Source organism: Trachemys scripta, chromosome 17 (assembly GCF_013100865.1).
Source record: "Trachemys scripta elegans isolate TJP31775 chromosome 17, CAS_Tse_1.0, whole genome shotgun sequence".
Lineage (NCBI taxonomy): Eukaryota > Metazoa > Chordata > Testudines > Emydidae > Trachemys > Trachemys scripta.
In genome coordinates, this window is record NC_048314.1 from 9,749,835 (window position 1) to 9,758,711 (window position 8,877).

The window sequence follows — 8,877 nt, forward strand, 5'->3', positions numbered from 1 at the left end:
ATACCAAGGGCTAAGGTGAGCCATAAAGGCACCATGAAGGCAATGAAGTTCCAGCACCCTATGGGAGCTAGGGGAGGCATTGTACCTCCAGGGAGGCATGCACTGCAGCATCTCCTGGGATGGTATACTCTCCTACCTTCTGCACAGCTAACCGGCTGCATGGACCACTGTGCGTGTGTGCGTGGCGGAGGCAGGGGAGCATGGCCCTGTCTCCTCTCAGCCCCCTTTGGGGTTGACTGCACCTATAAGAGCACCCAGAGAAAGAAGATGCTTTGCTCCTCAAAGTCCTTGAGTGGGGAGGAGAAAGCTTGCATCCTACTCCCTCTGCATCCATCCAAGGGCCAAGGTCTTGGCAGAACAGCCATGCTGGTGGTATTTTGCCAGTCTGCTCCCATTCTCATCTGAATCTAGGTGCATGAAAATGAAAAAGAACGGGTAGTCAGGGAAGAAATTACCCAATACCTATTTAAAGTCAACCCCAGCATCCCTCCAGAATTGTCTGCAATTCCCAGGATCACTATAGTACGGTCTCGCTGCTTCCCACTTTCACTATTACGTCGTGTTAGTTAAGCACTAACATGCCTGGTGCAGTATCACAGACAAAATGAAGGGCATCCCTGCTGCGAAGAGCTTACAATCTAATAGGCAGAGGTAGAAAAGACTGGGCTCATCGGGAAGCCGAGAGGAAGGATCATTTCCCTTCTCGCGGGCTGTGCTGAAGGAGTGATCTTTAGGAGGGGCATGGGAGCAGAATGGCTTGTGTCTTGGCACACCAGGATAGGTGGAGTCAGGGGTGACTCTAGCTTTTTTGCCTCCCCAGGCACGGCAGGCAGGCAGCCTTCGGCGGCATGCCTGCGGGAAGTCCCTGGCCCCGCGGATTCCGCGGCATGCCTGCAGGAGGTCCGCCGGTCCCGCGGCTTTGGCATACCCGCCACCGACTTGCCGCCAAATCTGCGGGATTGGCGGACCTCCCGCAGGCATGCTGCCAAATCCGCGGGACCAGGGACCTCCCGCAGGCATGCCGCCGAAGGCTGCCTGACTGCTGCCCTCGCAGGAACTGTCAGAGCGCCCCCCCGTGGCTTGCTGCCCCAGGCACGCGCTTGGAGCACTGGTACCTGGAGCCACCACTGGGTGGGTGTTGGGGGAGGTTTAGGTTGGATATTAGGGAAAACGTTTTCACTAGGAGGGTGGTGAAGCACTGGAATGCGTTACCTAGGGAGATGGTGGAATCTCCTTCCTTCGAGGTTTTTAAGGTCAGGCTTGACAAAGCCCTGGCTGGGATGATTTAGTTGGGGATGGGTCCTGCTTTGAGCAGGGGGTTGGACTAGATACCTCCTGAGGTCCCTTCCAACCCTGATATTCTATGATTCTATGTCTGTAAAAGAGGCATGGGGATGGTAGTGGGAGAAGGAGATCAGTGGGTCTCAACACTGGAGATGATTTAGTCCACAACATAACAAGGAGTAACTTGGAGTTAATGGCCTGAGGAGGAGGGGATCAGCAGATTGCAAGCAATAGAAACAATTACGGTAAATTGCCCAGAAAAGTAGACTTTTTGAGGAGATTTATATATTCCCATTTATCAAAAATTAACCCCTGGCCTTCCACTGCACCCATCCTCCCATCCTGAATTTTCTAGACAGTGAAGTCCTTGACATCATGATGCCTTATGTAGGGCAGTGCAGGTTCCCAGTTACGGCACAGCTCTGTCATGGCCCATTACACACTGCCTCTTCGGAATACCCTGTCAGTTCTTGTAAATTCCTTATGCCCCCTGGACACGCCTCATGCAGCAAGGATGGGGGAAGGCTGAACACTGTCTGTGACTGTAATGTGCCAGCATATTATGCAGTAGAAGAAACACCCCTGCAGCCTTCACTAGAATTCAGTGTCTCTTTCCCTGAGATGAACCACTAAAAACCAAAGGGGAAAAGAAAGCATCCAAAAGAGAAATACTCTATCCCTGTCATCTGCTTCTTATCCAAGATAACTGCGTACCACATATCCCAGGCATTAAGGCTGCGTAAGCTTGTTATCAAATCAATTCCACTTCTGCTGAGACCAGGCATGCGCCTTGAAGACTTTAAATCTTGCCCCTCCTTGATGATTTGCTAAGTTTAATATCTGTAATGGACTCTGGTGGCAGAGACACTCACGGTTCTTTTCCAACAGGAATTGCTGAATGGATGAATGACTCATTCTGCAGCCAGGAGATAGAACGGTAGCCTTCGATATTCTCCTGGTTTAGTGGGGTGGGGTCGTGGGTATGCTTTCAAATAAATAATCTACCTTTCTGCTCCTTCTGCCATCCCCTTCCTCGAAAAGATCCTCTCTCCAGGCTAAAAACAGGATAATGCAAACAAAAATGGGGGGAAAGGGGGAGCTGAGGGGATTCCTGCAGGAGCCTAACTTTATAACTTATGCCTTGCCTGGAAGTGCCATAAGAAATTAATATTTGTTACAGAAACAGTCGGACTGCATTAATATTTTACTATTAAATGAATATTTAATTTGAAAGCTTTGATTGGAAAGTGAACAAGACAGCTGTGACACAAATAGTTGTGCTGATCATGTTAAGAAATGTTAATGATTTATTGACGGTGTTGGATGTAATCACTTTACACTGGTTCAGTTACGTAATGCCTTTGAAATCTTGGTAGCGCGATTACCGAGAACAAAAAGCCGGCTGGCTTCCATAGTCCTTTTGGGAAAGATGGGTAGGAGGGAAAGCGTGAGTTTCTCCATAGTTAAGGTTCCCACCCCATTCCCTTGAGCCATTCCTGGGGCTGTGAGTGGTTGGAAGCTCCACCAAAGGCAACATCCTGCACCATTTCCTGCTGTGAGTCCTGCTTCCAGATGCTGTGGCTACTGTCATTCGGCGTGCCCTGGAAGCAAGCGCTAACTGTTCCCCACAGCCAGTCCTCTCCTAGACTATTCCCTACAGTGACACCTTCTGGGAGAGGCTGGAGCTTCTGTCGCTGAAAACTATTTGACCAGGGTGGTTTTTGCTATTCCTTACAGTTTTTCCTGCTGAAAATGACTAAGACCAGAGTATCTGTGAGTTCTCATCTAACCAGGGCTCTTAATCACCAAATACCTCTTAATAACTCCCTATAGCAGTAATTCTTGCAAGGCTATAAACACTGGGCCTGTGGTATCCATCAGCTGCCTCACACTCCTGTCTTGGGGTTTCATTTGGGAGGGATATGGGGAGCAGAAGGAGGGGTTTTGATCTGCCCCATTATGTGCATCCACAGATCAACATTAAAACCCAGCGGGATTTTTGTAAGAATCCTAGCTGAGATGTGGACACCCAGTTCCCATTACTTTGAATGTGAATTGAGCATCAAAATCCCGCAAATGGCAGCTTTGAACAATCTCAGCCTGTGTTTCTAAATTTATTGAAAACTAACCTCTTATTTGTGTTCTTAGAGAGAGAGAGAAGAAAAACGCCTCCTAATAATGGGGGTGTGGAATGCGTTGCTGATGTGGTTTGTTACTTGTTAGCTGAGAACAGGAAAACTCATCACAAGAAAAAGTAAAGGGAGACTGGTATGGGGGGGAGGGGAATTGGCCTAGGGTACCTTGAAAATTGTCCCATACCGTAGGTCCTGGCCTCGTGATTCCAACAATGTGTTTCTTCTTAAAGCACGAAATTAAAAGAAAAACAAAACCTGGCTTTACTGTGTGACCCAATATAAACAAACCAGGAGAATGGGCTGCTTCTTTTGTTTTTTTTTCTTTTTTAACTTGGTGCCCTTGTAAAGACCAGTTTTAATAAGAAATTCGTCAGTGGAATCGGGAAGCAGAGTCCCAAAATATAGGACACAATTAAAAGTAAATTAACATTGAAGCCTAATAATCTTTCTTCTTTTAATTCTACTTAAAAAAAAACAAAACACTTTTAGTGAGTTTAGTGCGGGTGAGAGGTGGTGGACGGAGAAAGGTGGTGGAACTCTGTGTACCAAAGGATAGCATGAGCAGTATCAATGCAAGCCTTCCAACCCTATCCAGGTGCACCCACCCTCACCAGCAGTCCCCACCTCCAGGGAGTGAGAGAATTGGATAGGCTGCCCCTGAATCCAGTCCTCAGCCTCTGTGTCAGTCTCAACAAGGATGCCGATTGGTAGCAGTTGTGGTGGCTTTGTGACACGAATGTTCAAACGTGAGGATTGGGACTGCCACACGCAAATCACTGCATATAAGGTAATCAGAAGTCATGGGATAAGCCTAATAATCTTGGCCATTCCCCCCGGAGGATGAAATCATACATTAGATGAGGCACTTCTAGCATAGTTCAAACTACATAAAGACTTAGGGGATAATACACAGCCCATGAAGTTGAAGGAAAGATTTCTATTGAGTTCGAGGGGCTTTGGATCAGAGTCTGAAGGAGGGAGATTTAATAGGTACTTCTAACGGAATTGCAGTTGCCTGCCGCTCTTCAGGGGTGCAGGTGGCAAGTCTTCTGCAGCCCATTTAGAGAACCCAAGTGGGTGTGACACTCATAGGTGACCATGTAACATCCCCCATATTCTAACCAAGGGCATGGCCAGCGTTCCAGACTTTGTAGTGTCCTGTATCACACCAGGACATCAGTGAGGGCTCCTACACTTCCCCGAAGAACCAGATAAGCACAGCAGAGGATAAAGAGGTATTTTTTTTTCAAAAGTGCCCTTAATTTCATGGGCAGTGAATGAGGGGCACAGGCAATGCCCCCCCTTAAAATTTTGACCTAGAGCTGCCACTGGTTTGTGACCCATGGTACACTTTGGTCCATGATGTATTTACACATTAAGATAGATGGAGATGGATTGCACTTATTTAATCTCAGCTTTAGTGATGAAAGCAATAGGGGGTGGTGGGAAAAGGGCAGTTTGCCATCAGCCTCACATATGGCAGTAGTTTCCTATAAACGTACTATATCGTATTCATTTCACGCAGTGACATATCACAGAAAGCCATCAATGCCAAGTTTCTAACAGAACCCCCCCACCCCTCCAATTTTTAGCTAGGGCTTTATTTGATTTTTCTTGTGGGTTTTTTTTTCTTCTTTTCCTTTCTCTGCCTATCTTCTGTTTTTTCCCGCCCTTCCTTTGTTTGTTTGTTTGTTTTGTTTTCTTACCGTATTTGAGGAATCTCTGTTGCACTCAAAAGCTTGGGAGGAATGACTGGAATGTTTTGATTTAATACAGTTCTGCCTGCACTTTCCTTTCACCAATCAATTAATTTCTGCACATTCTGACAGTGTAATACTTGGGAAGAAAAAGGAGCAAAGTCTAATTGGGGGGGGTGGGGGGGGGGAGAGAGAAGGCAAGGAGGAGGGGCTCTAGCATGGTTCTATGTTCTGATGTAATGGGGATGGGAAACACTCTCAAAAAACTTTGCAGGAGCTGAAGCAAAGCACATTACTGAAAGGGAACAGTGATGGGTGGACCTACCTCCACCTTACGTCTGGCAGACAGGAGGATTTTAAAAAAAACCACCTTGTGCCATAAAGACAGATCACTGCAGATGAGTGTCTTCTTTGCCATCCCAGCATTTCCAGAACTGTGTGACTAGATAGGACCAGGATTTATGCAATGCTCTGATTGGATATGGTCCTTCCACTCCCCTTTCTCCAACCCTGCTTTTGAACCCAAGGAACCAACCAGGAACATGGTTGAAGGGGTCCAATGGCCATTTGTAATTTGCCCTCTTTGCCATATCAGTAGTGCTTTAGGGCTGCAAGAGGCAAGATGACTAGTGATGGCAGCACCTGCCTAGGACTGAAGAGACCTGGATTCAATTCCCTACTCGTTCACAGACCTTAGGCAAGTCATTTAGCCTCTCTGTGCCTCAGTTCCCCATCGGTACAATGGGGATAATAGCATTGCCCTATTTCACAGAGAGCTTGGAGGATGAATACACTACAAATTATGAGGACTCACATACAGTGGTGATGGGCAGAGGCGGATTACAGTTGTGTGGGGTCCTGAGCCAGAGCATGTGGGGGTCCATCCACCCACCCCGCACTCCTGCCAGGGAAATAGGGTTGGAGTGTGGGGGCTTGCAGGGCAGGTGAGTGGAGCGGGACAAGCCAGCGGAGTGGCGCAAGCCCCTGTGCCTTGCTCCCTGGCAGGAGTGACGGGCAGGTGGAGCAGGTCTGGGTGCCAAGGCCCATGGGCACAGGTCCCATTGGCCCAGTCGCTAATGTGCCACTGGTGATGGGGGCCATATGAGTACCCAAGGGCTTATCTCCATGGGAGAAGACTGGACCAGCTATTCTGAACTAGCACCCCATGTGCTAGTGCCAAATAAGAACGTCCACACAGAAAGTAAGTATGGAATAGCCCTTGCACTTTACATTTACATCCTAGCTGTTTTGCACTAACTTTCCCATGAATTCCTCATGCAGACAAGATAGAGATTCTGAAACGTGTATGGCTTTTGTCAGCTCCATTATGTTGCTTCCCCATTCAGTAGGGATTGGCTTACCTATGCAGAGTGACCTACCTTTCATTTTCATCCATTTCTTCAGTTGTTGTGGACTGGCCATTAATGATCAGTCCTGGCACGGTCCTTGGGGTCATCTGAAGCCCCAGAATCAGAGAATCAGGTGGCAGTGCAGAGTTGATAACTGACTGCTGCCGGCCAGCTGCTTCTGTGGTGGACAGCACTACCTGCCTCACTTAGGAGGAAGGTTAAGGACTCATTGGTGGGAAGAAGACAGGCGTTCATCAGGGAAGCTATGAAATTATCTGTGCTAGGGGGAATGGGGCTGGGATTGGAGGACAAATCTGTCTGGGACAAGCATTAGGAGCATGGGGGAGAATTTAACTTTAATCTACCCATTGGTTTGATGTAGATGGGCCCAAGCCACAAAGTTTGAATCAGGATCTGAACTTGAGTAACGTTCGGGGTGTTTAGATCCAGGGCTTCGGTTTAGCCCCTTGCACTGTACACGTGGAGGCGATTGCTAAGTTCAGATCTGACTGTGAAAGTTGGGGCAGTCTGGAGCAGGGGGTTCAGTTTGGGCCCATATCTCGTGTGGGTGGGACATTGCAGTTGTGTTACTCAAATGGCATTTGAGAGAAAGAAGTAAGGGAATTTCTGAGGAGCAGAGAGAGGCCTTTCTCCCGAGTTCTCTCTCTTGGCTTTCATTCTATTGAAAGGCACACAGTGTCTTTCTCCTGATCAGTTTGTTTATCACTTACTTGATTATCTGCCTCAGCAGCAAGGCAAGACAGGCTTTCCCCTTTGATCCTGTCAGCATCACCATTCAGAATAGAAAATTGGTCCTGGGGAAAAAACACTTGGGTGTGTTTGACTCATTTGTGAAAGTCATGGGACCTGATAGATGGCATAATGTGCCCTGGCCTGACCTGATCTAAAGGCCTCTCCAGGTGGCTGTTTGAATTGTCCAGGTTATTCTGGAGCCAAGTACTCCAGAGTTTATTTCTATCCCTCTCTGACCCCTACCCTCGTCACCTCATGCACACGCATTAACCAGCAGAGCACCTTGCTTCCGGCTTTCAGAGCAGTTCACTCAGCTCTTCTACTGTAATGCCATACCATACTGACTCAGCCTTCAGGAGAGCTGAGCGAGTGGTACACAGAGCACTATCCTTGCTTCCCCATCTCCCGGACACACAGCTCCCTTCCAGAGCAGCTGTCAATGCCATGCTGTCCTGAGCCAGCCACCAGAATCTAGGAGCAAAGGCAACCCAACTTCTCTGCTGCCCTAGGCTCCCGGTCTCCCCTCCAGAACGACTGTCAGTAACATACCATTCTTTCTGTTTTCTTTTTAAAACGAATTATGGCTGAAGAAAGTTGCTGGATTGACAGCCCTGGAGACTGATGTCTTCCATGTATCCGCAGAACAGGTACAGAATCAGTAGAGGCCGCATAATTTCCCCCCACTCCCCCGCACCACTGTGCTTTATCTTTATTGTAGAGAAAACATTACTAGGGCTAAGAAAAGAGTTCAGTCTCCATAGCCCATTCAGTCCTTGACCTCTCTGCTGAGACTGCCAAAAGGCAGGGTGGAGGGGGTGCTAATTAACAGCAACCGTAGTGGTGTGTTTTGTGTTATGGCTACATGCCCATTTGGATTAAACATATCTACTAATATATTTACAAAGACAGGGGACCCTTGTGTAATAAAAAAGCCCCCTGTCTTTTCCATCTTGCAGTTGTTTGGCTGTCCAGTGCTGGCTCATAAGGAGTTGCTCTTCAGTTTGGCGTAAATGTTTTTTCCCCTCTCTTAGACAGCCTTTGTCTCCGTTGTTGGAGGCTACGTATGTTGCACATCCTGGGCCTCATTTTCAGAGGTATGGCACCCCCATAGCGCCCACTGACTCCAGAAGGCGCTGCAGGTGCTCAACGCCTTTGGAAACCAGGCCTTAAGTGGAAAGTCTTTTCCTCCCGTCTTTGGAGGAGAGCAAGGAGGCTGCTCACAAAGTAGTCTGTACAGAGTATGACTATGGAGTAAGTAAAGCAGCTACCATGTGACAGTCCTCCTTGTGAAAGTCAAAAAACAAATCATCTAATAGTTGAGGGAAGAAGAACACATTGTCGTCTTTCATTTATGTTCATGGACAGTTGGATAGCTTCCCTGCCCCCCGCCCCGCACCCCAGAAACTTGTAGTTGTAGCTCATGTAATCCTAATGATCAGATAAACAGATTTTGCGGGCAGAATAGTCATTTACCAGATTTCTTTCCTCAGCATTTGACCTGAAGCCAGACATCCTGTAGATTTTAAAAATCTTCTGATGAGACAATTTGGGACTTCATCTCAGTTCTGTTCTGGAACACCAGACATCCAGTTAGTTCACCCCGGAATGCAGTCTACTTGTTTAGTCTGCTGCATTTAGCCTTTCTCAAAGTGATATACA